The sequence below is a fragment of the Equus quagga genome, chromosome 15 (genome assembly GCF_021613505.1).
Source record: "Equus quagga isolate Etosha38 chromosome 15, UCLA_HA_Equagga_1.0, whole genome shotgun sequence".
NCBI lineage: Eukaryota > Metazoa > Chordata > Mammalia > Perissodactyla > Equidae > Equus > Equus quagga.
In genome coordinates this window covers 67,801,928-67,822,412 of record NC_060281.1, presented here as the reverse complement: position 1 = coordinate 67,822,412, position 20,485 = coordinate 67,801,928, and positions in this window count along the sequence as shown.

The following is a 20,485-nucleotide window of genomic DNA, read 5'->3' as shown; positions in this document are numbered from 1 at the left end:
ATTGTTTGTGTGGTTGCTTGGCAACAACACAAGAGGTGCTGAAATAGACAAAGTGTTGAAAAACTTTGCATCTCACGGTTTCTCCTGGAACAAGTATGTTGACGCTTCAACTGCAGGTCAAGAGCAGCAATGGCTGAAACTGCTGATGACTTAGACCCATGAGAGCAGCGGCAGGAAAGGGGATTAGTGCTCACTGTAAGAGCCACAGATACACTTGCAGCGCAGTTAACATCCTTGATAATGCTGGAAAGATCGTTAATTTTATTAAATCTAAGCATATGAAGATAGATCTTTTTATTTTGCCTGAGAACATAAGATATTTACATAAAGCGTTTCTGCTGCATCTTGGAATATGTTGGTGACAACAAAGAAATTATTTTGGTTATTGTTTGAGTTACGAGATGAACTAGCTTCTTTTTTTTTCATGGAACTCCTTTTTTTCCATGAAAGACCAACTAACAGACAAACTATGAGTTGTTCAGATTTTGATATTTGGCAGACGTTTTCTCAAAAATGAATCAAGCAAGCTTGTCACTTCAAGAGAAACAACTGATGGTATCTGTCATGTTAAATTTAAACTCGTGAAAATTAGCATTTTGGAAACCTTGTATCTATCACCACAAGCTTAACAGGTTTTCAGTACTCAAAAACACTGCTGATGAGATCAGTGGTGATATTAAGGAATGTGACTATTTTTGGATGAAAATAATGAAAAGCAGGGGCAGGCCCTGTGGCCTAGTGGTTAAGTTTGGCACATTCTGCTTCCATGGCCTGTGTTTGTGGGTTCACCCAGACATGGACCTACACCACTCATCAGTCATGCTGTGGGGGTGACTCACATATAAAATAGAGGAAGATTGGCACAGATGTTAGCTCAGGGCTAATCTTCCTCAGCAAAAAAGAAAGAGAGAAAGAAAAAAGAAAGAAAGAGAAGAAAAGAAATTAGTGAACTAAATTCTTCCAAATGCATGTAACAAAGTCGTGCATAGCTAAGAACTATTCAACATTACAAGAGAGATAACAGATTTTAATATAGCAGAGTATGGCACATTCATTGATGTCGTTTCAGATGCCATGAGAGGTAAACCTAACATTTAGGAAACTGCTACTTATTGACTTTGAGTGTAGAAGCAAAGAAGGATATCACACTTGTCTAAAAAGACTTTTCAAATACTCCTATTTTTTCCAACTGCATATCTGAGTAATGTTGGTCATTTTTCATAGGCTTAAATCAAAATGTATCATAGCATACTGAATGCAGAAGCAGATCAGAGAATGCAGCTGTCTTCTATAAAGCCGGGCATGGAAGATATTTGCAAAAATGTAATCATTCCCAAATCTCTCACTAACTTTTTGCTTGAGAAATACAGCTACTTTTATAAAAATGATATTTATATCATAATGGACTCACATTGTTTAACTAAGTGGATATTTTTTAGAATTAGTTTTAATTTCTAATATAGCAAATGAAAATATCCACATAAAATTTTAAAATCCACATAAACATTAGAGTCATCAATAATTTTAAAGACTGTGAAGTGATCTGGAGACCAAAATGTTTGGGTAAAAATGGTTTAGGAGATCAGAAACTAAATTTTCTCTGCAACTCTTGCAGAATATCTAGTCCATCGTAGAATTTTACTAACCATTTGTTGAGTGAATGAAAGAAAGATGCATATCTTCAGGCCTAATAAGTCATACAGAATGTGAAGAAGTCTACAGTGTGGCATCTGTGGTGTGTGCACGTGTGCACGTGTGTGTGTGCGTATGTGGGTGCGTGTGTGTTATATAAGCTGATGCTGACCGCTGTAAGAAACAGATCCCAAACTACGCAACAGCTCAGACTTGATAGAAGTTCATTTCCACGTCTTCTAATTCCACAGCAATTCGCCTGATCACATTGCCCTCCTCTATGTGGTAACAAGGAACTGAGTCCTTTCTCTTTCGTGACTCTGCCGTCTTCAACATGTGGCATCCATGGTCACCACACTTGTCTGAGTAAAGCCCGCAGAAGGGGAATGATCAAGTGGAGGAGACAAACATGCAGTTTAAGCTTTTCCGCCTCCATGTGACACACATCCCTTTTGCTCACATTCTGTTGGTGTGAACAGTTACGTTGTCACATCAATTCGCCAACGCGTCTGAGGCGCTGCCTCTCAGGGATAATGAACAAGAAAGATGGAACCCATTGCGTAGGTGTACAGGCCAGTCTCTCAGTGAGGGTATAAATGGGATTTTGACTCAGGTCCAGTTATCTGGATATCCTGGTTCAGGTCCATTATTTCCTTAGTGCCCTGTATGGACTGTGCCGTGCAGTGTGTGTGTTGTGTTGCAGTAAAGTCTTGGTCTTAGTTTTCTTTCTTCAAAATTTAAAGACATGTGATTAGCCAGTATCTCCCATATTTTGGTACCAAATTTCTCACGAGTCTTTTTCACCTTCACTAAAACCTTCCCAAACCACATCCACTTCTCCAGTCCTTGGACCTATGGAGCACTCCCCGACAATATGACCACATGATGTTGCGTAACACTTTTTTTGGATAAGTTTTATATGGGATAGTTGGGAAGAAAACTTCTCAAGTTTTTGGGGCATGGATTCTGCATACACTGAAGAGTGCCCAGGTAAATTTTGCGCATATAGCAGGTACTCAACAGATATAGGCATGTTTTGAGAGTTTTTAACTTTGAAATTCATGCTGTCTTCTATGGGATTCTTAGCACAGAAACAAATAGCAACTTCTTCTAATTTAAACAAAAGGTGATTTATTGGAGGGACTTTGGGGATTCACAGAATTGGCAGCTAGCTGAATGTATTGGCCCAAGATTGAGGGACCCAAGGCAGCAGGAAGATGGGAAGTGGGAACTTCAACAGTGGTCTCCTGCCAGGACCCATCCAGTAAAAGAACATGCCCTGAGTAGAAAAAAAGTGTCATTTTCAGGTTCTTTCTCTGTTGCTCAGAAGGGGATGTCTTATTGGTCTAATTAGGGTTTTGTGCCTACTTTTCAAACACTGGGGAATATGAGCTGTGCTTAATTTCCAAATTTTGGCTCTATTTTAACTAGATAATTACAAGTACTTTATTGATCCAACCAAAACATTTTCAAGGCATAATATGGACTATGTGCTGCATGTTTTCATCTCATCAGCCCACATTACAAGTAGGTGCTGAAATCTATATCCAGGAGGCGTAAGGAGCTAGCACCTTTGGTTGATGCAAAGCACCTTCATGAGACTCAGAAATTCCCAGAAAGTTGGCAGCAATGAAACTAAGCTTTAATAATAATATTACTCTTTGCACAATTTTATTATTTTATTTTATTAATAACTATAATGATAGCCATTAATTGAGCAATAGCTAGGTTCCACTTAGAGTGCTACTTTACATAATTATCATTCAACTTATCCACCCAGCTGTCCTGTGGAGTAGGCACTATTATTAGTTCCGTATCACACATTGGAAATCGAGGCTCGCAGAAACCAACTTGCCCGAGATGAGAAGGAGCGGCCTCAGGAAGGACAGTCAGCCTTCCCTAACCTAGAGCCCTGCTCTCGCTCTCCACGCTGGAGCCCTGTAGGCTCTCTCACGGGGTGGCTGCAGAGGTTCAGGTGCCCGGATGCCCACTTTGCATGACCTCTACCTCCCAAGGGCCTCAAAGGAAGGCCTCTGGCTTTATCTCCCAGTGAGACTGTGCTCACCATAACAAATCCACGCTGAAGGTTGGAAAGAAGAACGACAGTTATTAAACACCTTTAAAAGTTAAGTCCCATTGCCCAGCCGTAAAATCTACACAGTGCTGCCAATTTACCTTTGTATCAATGTGGCCATTATGTTGAGACTGGCATACTTATGGTACAATAGTTTAATATATGCTAAAAGTATTAATTTGGAAAATGTAAATATTAAATAAGCCACAATTTCTGTCACCTGTGCTAGCACTTCTCTATTAATCCAACTTTTGCACCTCTCTAGACCTGTGACAGTCTCTGATCTGTGACGACCTGCTGAGAGGAAACTGCGTGTAAATGATGGAGGATGTCAGTACAAGGCAGAGTCCCCACGGGGCGGATGGATATGGAAACAGCATGCTTGTTTAGCCCTGCGTAATTCTGTAGCTATAATCACACACAAATGCACAAACTCGAGAGAACTCGGAGCCCTCACCTGTCTCATTGTCTCTCGAATAGAAGCTTCCTTGTCCATCCTGAGGCAAGACTGACCTCAAGTGAGAAAAGAAAAATCTCCTTCTCCGCATCCAAAAGGGACGTGGGAAACACGAACACACGTGTGTCCACACAGGTGAGCCAAGAGCACTAGCAGGTGGACCCGAAATCAGCTGGCTGAGGCCTCGACTCTCCGATGCTGTGGCCCTGGACGGAGGATGTCACATGCTGTGGGTCAGGTCAAGGCACAGATGCACAGTCCTTGTGGCTTTCAGGCTGGAAACATCTGCCAGCTACCTGCCCGCGGACCCAGCTCACAATAACTCTGCCTGTAGTCATTCCATTGAACTCTATAATATCTCTTTCCCAGACATCAGTACATCTTGTGAGCTCTACCTCAATGAGAGAAAAGCCTACATCTGTAGGGGCAACGCTGGCTCTTTCAAAATGAATGAAATATTGAACAGAACAGACTTCAAGGGTAAGCATTTAGCCTGGTTCAAAGAGAGCTGGTTAAAACATTGACTGTTGAGTGGTGGTATCACTCTTGTTTTCAGAAAGGATATTATTTCTGGAGTCTAAGGAATTAATTGAGTCAAATATCCAATAGCTTCTGATCAAGAAATGTATTATAAAAGTTTATGGTGATTTGATGCAGTGGCACATTAAAACTTTTCTGTCTATTACTCTAAAGCTCTCAATTACTCAATAACAGTGTTTCTCTAAACTTGGTATTCTAATAGTCAGCATTTTGTGTTGTAAAGAGAAATATTGATTTTACTGTCAGATGTTCCCCAAAGAAAGCAATTTTACATTCTCTGAGGCTTAAATATTTTCTGTTGAGCTAATAAGACAAAATATTTTAAGATATCCCTCCATAACGTTAAGGCAGTCTGGCCATCCCCAGGGAAGGTTGTGGGCCACCTGCTGCAGGGCCGCGAATATCCCAGATGTTACCGCACACGTGGCGGATGCCCTGAGTGTTCCTTGAGATGAAAGGAAAGCCCAGTTATCCCAAAGTCACATCCCAAAACTTAAGGTATTAAAACAGATCCCTAGTGTTTCTACTTTTTCTACGTGGATACATAATATAAATTTAAGCTTTTGACTAAAACATCGTTTTAAGGCATATGCAACAGTCATAAAGTTCAAACTGAAATCTTTTTTTTTTTCAAATTAAGCAACAAGAATTCCACTTGCAGCTTTCTGTGACTCTGATTTACATTTCAGTTTTTTCTCTAAACTTGGATCGTTCCTCTCCATAGAGTATCTTTCATTATAGTATTCTTGGCAGCGTCCTGGCACTGGGCTGGAGGACACTGAAATTAACATTCTCAAACTCTGTAACTATAGGGAATTTAACTTGTTTTTTGCATTCAAGCAAAACTCGTCATATGACAGAACCAAATACCTGTCACGTTTTTATCCAGTGTTGACTGTGAATTCTGGAGAATTTGCAAGAATTCTACACAAAAGTAGCTACTGGGACTCTTTCCAGAGTTGGAGTGAATTTATGACACATTTGATATTGACTAATTATGTATAAAGTCTATTAAATTTGTCAGGACTGCTGATGGGGAAAGATTTTTTAGAACAATTAATGAACAATGTAATGAAATAGATTGTCTCCTTATGAAATATTAATATCCATTAAATGTGGTCATTACAAGTCCATATTTGTAATCTCCTCTTTGTGGATACTCTTCCTTCGAGTTGCAGATGGTGGTTTAAGCTCTTACGACCAGGCACACCAAATAAAAAGCTGAATAAAAAGCTTCTGAGAATGAGGAATGTCAAATTCAGGGTAGTGCTTATGTCCCAGCGAAAAATCACAGCTGGGGAAAAGAAAGCAAGAGACTTCAAATCTGCTTTATATATATATGTTTGTGTGTGTACATCTATATAGCTATATATCTATATATATCCATATCTATATCTATATCTATATCTAATCTTGTTAGAGGAATAAGAATAAAATAGAAACCCAGACACTATATATATTGGTATATGTATATGTGTGTGTGTGCAGCACATATGTATATATGTGACAATTTTGGGTGTCTGCATGTTTCTATTTTATTCTTCTTCTAACAAGATTGCATGAGGGACTCTCTCTGGCTTAACAAAACTATAGGTAATAAGGACACACACTTACTCTTCCAAAGTAGGGTGATGGGCAACCACTTGTAAAGACTATTAATGAAAGCAATGAGTGCATGAAAGTTTGAAAGTTAAGAGAATTCAAGTGTTTAGGCATTAGGGAGGTCATTTGTTTTGATAGTTCTCTGTATACTTTAATTTCAGTCTCTTCCTAACTTGGGTAGCATGGTCTTCTTTTCTCACTACTAGACCAGTGAGGGATGCCATCTGTCTTGGGTTGCCATCCCCTAGAAGCAGACCCTGAAATGACGGTTCAAGTGGTGATGGTTTCTTTGGGAGGTACAATCAGAAAATGCTGGCAGGGGAGTGGATGAGTGAGACAGGGAAGAGAAAAACGTATAAAGGATGTGTCATCGAGCCAGTCAGCATGGGTGCAACCAGAGCTTAGTCTTGATGGAAACTCTTGGAGAGAGTGGAATGTGTGCGTCAGAGTCATCTCCCCTTGAGGACGGAGAGAGGGGCTCACGTATTTCTCCACCAGCTCTTGTCAGTTTCTGTTAGAGGGCAGCTTTGGGGGGCAGAGACATTAACACTCTGGCACTTTTGTCCCGCCGTGTGCGAAGGCAGAGTGGGAACTTGTAGCCAGAGGGAGCCCTCAGCACATTCAGTTAGAAATTTGGTCTGACACACATGGGAATGTTAACTTGCCAAGAGGATATGGATGGAAAATTGATGACGTCTACTACAGACTCAGGGAAATCCCTGAGTGCGGTTGACTTCAGAGCTTGTGGGGGCCCAGAGATGATTCCAGACCCACTTCTGGAAATGCTTAAAGAGGAGAAACAGTGGCTGGATCCAGTCTAGCAGAGAAGAGACCGTAGCAGAGAAGGAGGAGAGCAGAGGCACACCCTGGAATGAGGGATAAGGATGTCATAGGACAGCTGCCAGAGCACCGACCATCCTAAGGGAGATTCAGTTGGAGGGAGACTCTCCCAAGAAGCCAGTAAGTGCAAAGCCCTTCATCTGGAGGAACCCAAGGGCAGATAATACCTGGGCCAGTGAAATGAGACCTTCCTTCTGCCACTTACTCCTCCCTCCTGGCTTCTATCCTGAAGGAGCTCGAGGCAGCCATGAGAGAAGAAAGTAGGCAATGCAATGAGGAGAGGCGGGGGAGGGAAAAGAAGCAAATGTCAACCCCACAGCCTTCAGCAGATCTGGCTTCCAACCTAAAGCATTGCAGAGTTGGAGGACGGAAGTAGATTTAACTTTTAGTGAATTTTGGAATTCTGGTTGTTACACCAGACTGGATACATTGATTCCTAACATGAGGCTCTCTTTGTGACTGAAAGTGACCTAATGGCTTTCGATTCTTTGTGAATGACTGGAATGTCGAGTCAAATAACACTGAGAATTGCCTTTAAAATTACTCTGATGTACTGTAGTCGGGAGGGTCAAATGAGCTCATGCATAAGAATGGCATTGTCTAATAAATAGAAGCTGTTATCATTACCCACTGAACTGCAGGAGGGCAAGAAGACTTTTTTTTCACTGTTTGCATATAAATTTGACTATTGCAACAGAGACCACTTAGTGACTTATTTATTATAAATAAATTTACTCAAAAGAGAGAATGTATTTTCCTAAGTGATGAGGATTTTTAGGCTGCTTAATTTTAAAACAGTTTATGATGAGGATTTTTAGACTGCTTACTTTTAAAACTACAGATGAGAAGAAGGCTCCAAGGAGTGGAATTTGCTTGTCCCTTTGTTGGGAAAGATTTACATTTCTAAGGAAAACCTCCATCTGTGAAGATGCCTCCCTCTCTGTGCCAGGAAGAAGGGGGATGGCCTTATCTCTAGAAACTCTTAATCAATGCCAGAGGCCAGAACTTAAGTTGGTTACTGTCTGGCAACCTCACGTAACTGACCCCCTCCCGCCAAATCCTCCTTTGTCTTTAGCTGAGGATAAAATTCAAGCAGTGACTTCTGCCATTTACTCAATCCGTTTTGATTCTTATCTAAAAGCTGTGGGACCACCAAATGGCCGGACCCTACAGGCACTGATACCATTTTAACTTTTTTACATATTCTTTGTCTTGTAAAGAGATAACTCACATACCTATGCCTTAAATTAAGCCTTACTCTCCACCCAACTTTGCAACAGCAGAAGCTCTGACTGCCCATGGGTCCTGTGCCCATGCTACACTATTCTCTAAATAAAAGAGCACTACTGCCAGATCTTAAGAGTCTAAGAAATCTTTCTTTCGACTCCTCGGCTCACCGACCCCGCATCACTAAGTATCTGTATGGATCAGTATGGTGACTTCCTCTGCAAAGTCACCAGGGTTCCAGGCTCTTTGTGATGTGTTACTCAGCCATCCCTTGGCGGTGGCCTTCTCTACCATCGTCCCTCGGCATCTGCAGGGAATTGGTTCTAGAAACCCCTGCGGTTCCTAGCCTAGCATGGATCAGTGGAGCAAGAGATTCTGTCATCATAGTCACTCAGGGACCCAGGAGGAGGAATCTCAGTCTTCAGACAAACTTCGTAATCAAGGAGGCAGAGAAGAGAGCGGGAGAGTCGAGACCAAGCAAATGAAAGCTTCCATTTTTATTTTTCTTCCACTCAAACAATTCACATGGCCCCACCTCACTATGAGGGGGGCAATCAGAACAGCCCGCTGTGTCTCAGAAGGAGAGGGGCACTGGGCATCTGTGAACAGTACTGAGATCTGCCTCTATGCTCAATAAATACTTGTTGAAAGAGCAAATTGATCAATACTGAAGGTTATTTTTGAACTTGATTCATTTATTCAAAAATATTTATTAACTACCTACTGTATAACAGACGCTACACCAGGGAACAACCATTGGACAAAACAAGGGAAACTATAATTAGACTGTCCCCTTAAACACGGACTCTATCTCTCACCATTTCATGTTGAACCCTGCAACTTGCAACTCTAAGAGATGGCCTGATTCCAAAAATAGGCAATCAATATGTGGCACAACAATTTTCATTACGTGCAAACGTTTTTTTTAACAAGCATAACTGTGGGTCTTTCCGATCCATCATTGACAATAATCAAATGCATTAATGATGTCTTTGAGGTCAGCAGTTTTCTGCACATCAAAAAGTGATGAAAAGCTCTGTTGTCACTGGCCTTTTTTTAAAGCCCAGGACGCTCTTCACACTCGCTGAATTGGAAAGTCTGGGGGCAGGCATTTGTGTGTTGAAATGCTCTCCTATAGAATGAAAGTACCATAGGGACAAGACGTTCATCTGTCGGTCTAATACTGTGTTTGAGGTGCAAAATAAACATTTGTGATAAATTAGTATGCACTGCTGGTTAAGAAGCTCTGATAAATGAAACATCCTACAAGGATGGAAGCAGATGCCATATCACAAAGGATCTTGCGGAACTGTAGGAATGTCAGAAAAGGATTTTTTCTGGATTCCTTTCTGTCCAGGCTCCATGTGAATGGAGAAGAGCAGGTTGTGAGACAATGAAACCTTAAGAGAAGTGGGTTGTCCCCCCTGACTACAAGAATATGCAAAATACTCACCCATTTAGAAGGGCTTAAGAGACCCACCCAGATGGTGCCCACGGAAGCCCGTATCCCAGCTTCTGGTGGAGAGCAGGAGCAGGAGAGGGCGGGCAGAAACCCGGCATACCTTCTCACTGGCAGCCTCCTATTCCTGTCCACATCCCACTGGCCAAGGTGAGTCTAGGGTCAAGCCCCGCATCACCAGGGCAGAAGCACACTTGTCTCCTGTGACCGGGGGAGGGAGGGAGTGTCTCCTGAACCACCTTCCACATTTGTAGCATCCTCGTTATTATCACGATCACTATCACTTTCTGTCACTGTTATTTATTTATCATTATCATTACTGGTGCTCTCCCTCCTTTCCATCTGAACACCCTTCATTCTCTGCTTCGTGCTCTCCACATGACCCCCAAAATCTAATTGCACTAAATCATCAGTGACTGGATGTGACATAAGGAAGGGGTTTTGCCTTTTCTCCAACATATCACACAATGGGACAACATGGCCAGCATGTAGATAGTCCCCAGGAAATACTTGCTGTATAAGTGGAAGAATATTGGTCTTAGAACTTTCAAAGAAAGTATGAAAAATGCACTGCTGTGTATTTATATTGTCGAGCGTATATATTTATAACACATGTATACTTAAAATATTGACAAATAAAAATGGCAAGCAATAGGATATGTTGGAGTATATGAGGAAGCCATTTGGTATAAACCTAATTTGGCCTGACTTCTTTTTTTTTCCTCCAAAAGGGCCTGACTGGCTATTGAGCACGCATTGCATATCTGCTTAGACATTTCCTAGGGCCAGAACAAAGGCCCTTGAGATAAAGGTGCAACTTCCCCCCGACATTAGCATTTTTCCTTAGGCTAGGAACTGATTGCTGCACTCACCTCCCAGCTCACCTGTGACCATCCAGCTGGAGACAACAGACTGCCACCATGCTGTGTTCACGAGACAGAAGACCTACCTGCTGTTTCCATCAATCGCTGTGCCAACAGAGTAGTCTCGCGACTATTGTAAAAGGGACATTCCAATCATATGTGAAACATCCTCTTTAAGGGTATATAATGACCCTGTATACCCCCCCCCCCACCTTTTTGGAGTGCTCTGTTCCTTTGTGGAAAGACTCTCCCGGGTTATAATCCTCAGATTTAAGCTCAGAATAAACTCACCCAAATTTTCATTTATAGATTGGATATGGATTATTTTCATCGACAATATGGATATTATAGCTACATATATGTGTATGTTTGTATATATACGTGTATGTTGTGTGTGTGTGTGTATGTATGTATGTATATACAGCTGTTAAAATGTCTTTGGGGATTGCATTAGTGAGGGAATCTGTGCTACTTTTGTGTGTCTGGTGGGTTATAAAGACTGGCCAGGACCGTGGGAGAAGCCTGAGGACAAAGAAGTAGACGGGGATGGAAAGAATGGTGGACCTGCTTGCAAGTGCAAACTACGTATAATTGTTCAATGCAAAGTGGAGTGTTACAGGCTGAGAGGGGAGACAGGAGTCCCTGATGCCTCAAGACTGCATATAAAGCTTGTCGTTTATTCCATCCTTCTGTTGTGCTAACTACCTATACAAGCCAGTTGTTGCCAAAGACCCTTCGGCACGTGAATATAACTACAGCAGGAAGAGCAGACTAAGCTAATGCAAAAATTAGGTTGCTAACAAAAACAATCCTCATCATTATTTGTAATTATTCACTGTTATCAACTCATCCGATGCATTAACTTCTTTTTCATTAACTTCTTGCATCAGCTACCATCTAACTTGCTTTTCTTCTATTTAGAGTTCCAAATTCCATCTCCCTTTTTCAAGAAAAATAACTTTAATTGTAATGATAACTCAGGATCTGACTGACAAAAAATTTTATAAGACCAAAACGCAGAATCATAAGTTCTTTAGTTATTTCCAAAAGTGCTCCACTTGGATTTACATTTTTTTAAATGAAAAGCACTAGTCCTTTGTTCATTAAGTTTCAAGTAGATAGTGCTTATAACTCTTATTAAAACGTTTCAAAGTAGTGCAAAAAAGAAGATGGACAGAAAAATCAAATCCTGTAAGTGCTTAACCCTCAGCAGTCTTGATAAAAGCTATCATTAAGAAAGAAGAAGTGCAGATTACGGAAACGAGGTCACAATTTAATTGATATAAATTGCAGCCACCTGCTCATCTTATTTCCAAGGGAACGGATTTTATGTGTGTGATGAAGTACTTTCTTTGTGGGACAGGAAAGCTGCTCAGCGGTCTTCATTGCTTAAACACTTATTTAAATGTCCTAAATGCAGCCTGCTCAGCCCGTGTCACCGTCTCGTCAGCATGTGAGCACCTGTGGCTGACTTAGGAGTCAGAAGAACAGTAGACCGTTTCAGATGACAACACATCCTCCAGATACAGAAGTTCTGGAGGATCCACTGAGTAATTAATTATGGATTTCAAATAGGAAGACATAGTCACAAGGTCTCGGTTTGGCTCGTGGAGACTAGAGTGGCTCGTAGAGCTGAGGTAGGAAGGGATCCAGCTGCAGAGAGCTATGAGTTTTCAATCTGGGTGTGGTTCCATTCAGGTAAATAGGGAGGAGCAGGCCACGTGGGGGTCATGCCGTTAATATGTATCTCCCCATCCTGGGAACTCAGGCCCAGAACGCATCAGGAGGAAGTCAGAGAAACGTCAGCTGGTTTTGAATTTTCCCATGTGACATTTTGCCTCAAACTGTACCTTTTTTAATGTATGACATTATTTTGGAAATGCTATTTGAAACCAAATTATGTAGAACTTGAAGACAACATTGTTTAAAAAACCCTAGATAACCGTTTACTATCAGGTTTGCTGCTGCATGGGAAGATTCTCCAATTAGCAATAGATTTTTCCTTTGGGAGGTAGGATTTTAATACTTTTAATTTTGTTTTTGTTTTCTAATCTTCCTTTTTCTATTTTTTCTAAAATTTGTTATATGATGGAAAGCTTTTAAATTTAAAAAACAATTTAAAAATATGTTTTCTAAAAGGGAGGGAGATTTCGTTAATTTTAAATAGAGCAACTGTAGGCTTGTCAAATAGCAATGACGTATTCACTTATATGTCTTCCTTTTGTTGCATTTCAGTTGCTTGGAAATCATTTTTTTTATTGCTACAACTGATTTCCAACAATTTCTATACACCCTTGCTGGAGCTCATAACCCACTCGTAGTTTTAATTCCTTTCAAAGTACTAAAGAGGGTTTTGCTTTGCCTATAATACAGAAAGCTGAAACAGCACTGCTTCCAATCTAGCTATGAGAAAAAGGCAAAGAAACTAAAAATCACAACTTTTATGTAAGCTACCGGAGAGCTGAGATTGTTGGGCAGTTAAATACAGTAGCCACCGCCCCCAGACCCCCACCCCACCACCGGTATCCGAGGGGAGTACATTCCAAGACCCCCAGTGGATGCCTGAAACCGAGGACAGTACCGAACTCTACACAGACTGTGTTTTGAACTATCAGACTAATGATCGGGGAGCTTATACCTGGTGGATCCCCTGGACAAAGGGATGATTCACCTCCCGGCGGGGATGGAGCAGGATAGCTCGAGATTTCATCACATTACTCAGAGCAGCTCGCAATTTAAAACTATAAATTGTTTATTTCTGGAATTTTCCATCTAATATTTTCAGACTGTGGTTGACGTGGGTAACTGAACCCTGGAGAAGTGAAACTATGGATAAGGGTGGCGGAGGGGCTGCTGTATCCTGAAATCCATTCAGGGCCGACTCTGTGGGGAAGGAGAATGGATGGCACGGACTGCTTTAATTGTGGCAGAGCATCAGGAAGGGATGGCCACCCAGAACCGGGCAAAAGCAATTTTAACAAATTGCTAAAGGCTGGGAGCGGGCTACTGTGAGGTTGTAGGAATTCTAACTGCCCTGGACATAAGGGGGATTTGTAGCACCTGCAGAATCTTTCCTGCAGACGCTCCACTTGATGCTCGTGAGAAAGCCTGAAGGCAAGAGTGAATATGGAGAAAGCCTGTCTTGGTGGCCCGGTGAGTGATTGCCGCTTCTGCAGGAAAAGCATGAAGCCGTGCCGGTCCCTGTTTCCCCCACATGTACCACTTTCCTCATATGAAGCAAAAGCCTTGAGGTCCACTGCCTGGCCAGCAACATGCTTGAGTTTGTCCCTGGGGAATTCTTTGGGACATGGAGAAGATGTGTGTATGTGCCATAGGGAAAGGTCAAACCAGAAAGCAGCTGGCCGGCTGAAGGAGAGAAATGTCATGCTCAAGAGCTTCCTCACCTGCTCAGCAGAACTTCTAACTCAGGGGCGGAAGAACTGCTAATAGGGACTGTGATCACCTTGTGCAGGTCCATGTCTGAGGCTCATCTGCAGTATTTACTTCAGCCCTGGTTCTGCATCCTCCTTATTCCAAAGCAGCGGTGTGCTCTAAATACACACATGTTTTTGCCCCTAATAATAGTAATTGCTTATCTCTGACAGCACATTATGGCAAACTTTTTACCTAACCAGGTGTGAAAGAGAAAATCATTATGTGTCTACCGATGGTTGTCATATGCCATTTCATCTAACAGTAACATATTTTCCATGAATGATTTAATACAAGGAAACATAAAATATGCATATGTTTGGAAATCCAATTATTCGGCTGAAAAATGCTATTTTATTGCAGCTTTGTTTTCTTGGCCGCTCTACAGCGTCCATTTGAACATCCTGAAGGGTGCTTTTTGCACCTGATGGAGAGGTGATGCTTTTTCTGAAGTTCATGGACATCAAATGCCATGTCCGTCTAGAAAATATGAACTATCTGTTCAGGATCCAGTGGGAAATCTAACTCAGGCTTATCACAAGATCAGGTTTAAGTTTGTGTTTAAAGATATAGTTAATGCTGTTTAGAAGACACCAACTATTTATCGAATACGTATTATGTTCCAGGCACTCTGGAACTCATTGGTGGACAATTTAGGCAAAATCCCAGCCTTCACTCAGCTTATGCCTGGATGGGGAATATAATCAATGAACAGGCTGTTAAACGACAGGGTAATGAATGTTATGGTGGGAGGTACAAGAAATCCGGGGACGTTGTAGCAAGAACACAAATCAGGATGTCAGAGCTTAGAAAGGCCTCCTCAGAAATTTATGTCTAAGAATAAGGCTAATTGGAAGTAGAACCGGCGAAGGAAGTGAAGGGAGGTCTTCAGTCAGACAGAACATAGGCGTAGCAGACGCTGTCAACGCCACACCTATACATCTCTCCCCTTATGCATCTCTGTGCTTGAAGGCTCTCCCCCCTTCTCTCTTGCTGCTGAAAGCTGCAAGCAGGCAAAGGGCAGAGGAAGGAGCACCCCTCCCCCCCAGAAGCCCTCAATCCATCAGTCTTTTCCAACCCCTTCCACCTTGAATCTTGTGTGGCCTACAACTTGCATAAGTCAAGGCTGTGGGTGTGGCGAGGTGCCATTGCTGAGTCTAGCTTCAGAGGCCTTGCACACTTCTGCTTTTCTTCTTGAACTCTCATCTCAGCTGGGTCTTCCCAGCTGAGTTCATCCTAAATTTGCCCACAGCCAACTGAAAACAAAACAAAACAAAAACGCTAAGCTAGTAACAGTGAAAATCAGCAAAACTGCCCAGTTCACTCGTAGTCTTGTGAATAATAATAAATGATTATTGTTTGAAGTTACTGAATTTGGAGTCACTTATTATGCAGCATTGTTATGGCAATAGCTAACTGATACAAAACATATCACAATTTTTTTTTTTTTTTTTTTGCTGAGGAAGTTTCTCCCTGAGCTAACCATGCAAATCTCTCTTTATTTTTTAGTATGTGGGCTGTCAACACAACGTGGCAGCTAACCCAGCAGTGTAGGTCTGTGCCTAGGAACCGAACCCAGGCTGCCGAAGCAGAGCATGCCAAACTTAACCACTAGGCCATGGGGGCCAGCCCCACATATCATAATGGGAAAATATATACATATATTTGGAATTTCGTACTTGATATATGATAGAAATACTAGACTAACAAAGAGTATATAAGAGATTTAAAAAAAAAGACAATTTGATTAATTCCGATTTCAATTATTCATCACTTAAGAGTCTTCTGCGTCAGTTTAGCAAAAGTAAACCTTTACTCAGTTGAAGACAAAAACAAAAGAGTACTGTTCTCAATATTATAGATGGCTAGCCCTGTGGCCGAGTGGTTAAGTTCACGCACTCCACTTTGGCGGCCCAGGGTTTCGCTGGTTTGGATCCTGGGCGCGGACATGGCACTGCTCGTCAGGCCATGCTCAGGCAGTGTCCCACATAGTACAACCAGAAGGACCTACAATTAGAATATACAACTGTGTACTTACGGGTTTTCGGAAGAAGAAGAAAAAAGACAAAAATGAAGAAGATGGGCAACCAATGTTAGCTCAAGTGCCAATCTTAAAAAAAAATAAGAAAAAAATTATTATAGGGAGCACGGTTCACAGACATGGAAGAGAGCCCTGTGACTGTCACACAAAATGCAAAACACTAGTTCTAAAGATCTTGATCAGTTATTAAAGCCCACTATACATTGGCATCGTTCATTAGCAAAACACTGTATATATCCAGAATTTTTAATCTTCTCTCTGTACAAATGTTCAATATCCTGAACTTTCTTTGCTCCATTGGCTTAAATTAAGCTCTTTGCCTTTGAACTTCCCTGACCTTCAAATGCCTCTATTGTTCTTTCTGGTGGCTCAGGTGGCAGCTCAGAGTAGAGATGCTCATCATCCACTGGAACAAATTAAGTGGCTAGGATTCATTAGTAAACAATGCTGATTTTATATTTGTATCCAACCAGAGAATTTCTGAGTCCAGAATGAGCAAAAACCCCATTCCTTATTCCACTCCACTGCACCTTTAAAACTAGTAGCATCAATTAAATTCAAGTTCCTCTCTGAACTACTGACTGGATCTTATTTTCTCCTTTTGGTTTCTTTTTAGACCGAAAAAGAAACTCAGCTTCCCTTGATTATAAACAATGGGTTAGCTGACTCTCACCAAACACACAGTTCCTTCTAATCACTTGTTACAAGTTTATCCTGCTTGACTTTTCTATCTGGGTGATTCTGAAATATCTTTTTGATGAAGAAAGTGGCTGGGGTTGGCTTCAACGTGGTCCCCTTATAAAGGCCAGGAATGACACAGGTATAGACCCTCAGTCATTCACCACTGGTCCACGCTAAGGAACTGGAGTGGACAGTCCATGGAAACCATGTGGTTTTACTGTGCTTGCTCTCCTCTTTGACATTCTACAGAGGTCCCAAACGTGGCGAGACTGGCTGCTGATTCTATGGAAGAGTCAAGGAGAAATAATAAATCCCCTCTCATCCCCTAATGACTCTGATAGACAATGAAGCTATCAACTCGGATTATAGACCATCCACCTTAGAACAAAAGTGTTTCACTTCAAAGTAGATGTGCAGAATTCCTTCCACTAGGATAAATCTGAGTTTGTCATTAACATCCATTTTCCTTTCGCCAAACCTTTATCCCTATTCCATGCCAAGCCCTCTGGTGGGCACCGGGATCTGGGGGGTGAATCTGGTGTAACTCCCTGCTCTCAAGGATCAATGGGGCTTGTACTGTGTTCTATTTATGCTGTTAACTTTCACTGGATTTCCTCATAATGCACAAGGAAATCCATATTTCTTTCAGAAATAATAGACAATTCATATTTAATGATTCTATATCCTTCATGCATATTGGCACCCCTCCTTGCATTGCTGCTGCCTGTGGGAGGATCATAAAACTTTGCCCCCCTGGACTCAGAAGTGGGCATGAGACTCGCTTTGGCCAATGTCATGTGAGCATAAATATGTCACTTCCACACAAGGCTCTCAAAGTCAGCATGTGTTTTACTCTGTCCTCTTTTCCTACTGCCATGATGATCAGCAATATTCCAGACAGCTGAGGCTCCATCAGCTGGGTCCCAGAGAGAAGAAGACATGAAGGAAAGCTACAGCCCACTCACAATGAACATGCAGAGTGAGTACGAATTAAACATCTTGACTGTAGGCATTGATATTTTAACAATATTTGTTACTGCAGCATAACCTAGCTTGTCCTGACTGACACAATGGATGCACTAAAAGAGGAGAAGATCCTCATAATTCTACCATCCAGAAGAGACCATGGTTCCACTGTGTCTTCTAATTCTAAGGCTATTCTCTCTCCCTCAATCCTCTGCATTTCTTCTCTCTGACGTTACATTGATGACTATATATTTCTGACATTATACATCTACAGTTCTTTAAATGTAATCATATTATAAATGGGTGTTGATAGAAAACAAAGCTATGGTTGCAAGTGCAGATGGGCCACGGGGAGATGGGTAGATAGATGTGTAGGGAGCAGATGTGCTATGCTTACCTCTGTATCCTCAGGTCCCACGCGTGCACCTCACAGCTATCGGCTCTCAGTAAATTCTTATTATTGAATTTACATAAGTAGCGAGGGCTACTTAGACATTCATGAGAGTGAGCTTGCACTAGAGAAAGGAAAGATCCTTGTTCTCCCTTCCTGGCACATGACCTGCTGACCCTGGACACTTACTGGTAATTGATGAATATTTATGAAAACTGCCATTTCAATTAAAAGATAACTGCTCCAAGCTAAATTAATTGGGCTGAAGACAAAAAAAAAAAGACTAATTTGAATTCTAGAAGATAACAAATGAGGGGCAGAGGTTGTCTTTGTTCAGAGCCACAGAAAAGAACTCAAGAGTTACGGGTTTAGAGAAGGGACATGCCTGAAAACATTTCTAAACCAACAGTCTTTGAAAACACATTTGCCGTCTTCACTAGCTGGCCAGAATCACCAGGGGATAAAACGAGGCTTAAATGTAATATCTGTTAAAGCGGGCTGCTGTGTTTCCAAATGCCAAAGGGCCACATCCCATGGGCACGCAGGATGTCGCCCCTGCTTTCACTCAGCTCCCCTGAAACTCCCAGGATGCATGAGGAGCCTCACTCCCGGAGCCCCGGTACCATGTCACTGCAGTGTCACCACGGTGGCGGACATGGACAGTGACACCTCCCACCCCACTGAGACTAACCGTCTTCTTCAAACTCCTGGCTGATGGGGAGGCAGGCTGGGAAGACTTCACGAGAAATCACTAACCAGGTTGTTTAAGAAGCCTTGATTTTCTTTGACCTCTTGCTCCCGTTGTCTCTACTTTAGAAGTGTTTTCAAGTTGGACAGGATGAGCCATGCAAATAAAGAAAACTGAGTGGATGGTTGGGAAGCAGGCATGGGCCACTGAGCCACACAGGGCGTGAGCTTCTTGATTTGTGCTTCACATGAAATGAAATCAGTTCCAGTTTGGGGCAAACCAAGGTGCGTACCCACGATGGAGCCCATGTGCCTAATTAGTTAGCAAACTCCTAAATGTGTCCCCTTGCCACTGGAGATCACTGTCCTCAGAAACCAATTTCAGCAGAAAAGTTCTGACTTTCTCAAGCTTCCCATTTTCATAAAAGATATTTTACCCCTTTGGGGCAGTGCAGAGCTGGGTGTTAAGCCTCATGCACAGAGCTCGGCTCCCAGGGCACAGCTCTCCGCCCCACCCCTCCGCCCCTGGGAGAAGGGGCTGAGCTCTTCAGAAGGAAGTTCCCATTAAAAGGTAATCAGTCCCCACTCAGTCAGTGGGGACCCAGCTCCCTGGCCGACACACACTTAGCATTGCCCGAGGCCCTCAGCCTTCTCTCTGCTCTGCTGGTCCGGTTCCCAGAGGCTGGCAGCAGCTGAGATCGTGTTCAAAAGTCCAGGGATGACGTTTCAAAGTGGGGAGTAACAATAACCCTCATAACTCCCTGATGGCAAATGAGAAACCGAATGTATGTATGAGGGGTGTCATTTGGCTATGAGTGACAGGAAACAGATTAATTGACTGCTGATTTTATATTTCTATTTAAAAAAAAATAGAAACAACACATAATTCAGGAAGGTTTTTTTCTCTGAAGTGCCCTTCAGATATTCTTTGGAGAATATATAAAAACATTGGACACCCCTTTAGTATTTGCTCTAAAAGGCTGCTTCTGTAACACCCAAATGTGTTAGGTCACAAAAAGTGGTTTCTCCCTGGGACATCCCAAAGATTATCCTGATGGGAGCATCAGTCTTGGTTTCTGTGGATTCCACATCCCTCGATTTGGGCCTCGATTTGGGGAGACACCGTCAGCCACTCTGGGGTTCATGGATCCCCCATCCACACCTTGCAGCGTCCCCTCTCCTGATGGGCACAGCGTCTCAGCCAAGCTGGGTCACCTGGTCGGGGAAGCAGCAGGAATGAGGCTGGAGTTCATGGTCCCCTGGGTTACTCTCCTCCATGTCATCAAATCAGTTTTATACAGACTGGAAAGAGTTTGTAAGTAATAGTATAAATATTAGCATTGTCATCTTCTCTTCCATGAAACCATTCAAAAGCAACAAAGAGAATGAGAAATAAAAGTGCAATTTTTACTTTCTGTGAAACCATTAAAATTGCATACCACTTAAGGGGAGAAATGCCAGCCAAAACAATGCAGGCCGAGCAGGCGAAATGCAGCAGAAAGGAAAGCAGACATTGATGTGTCTGTAGATCTAAGACAACGCCAGACGATATAAACATTGTAATTATCAGGTCACATCTGGCAGAGCAAATTA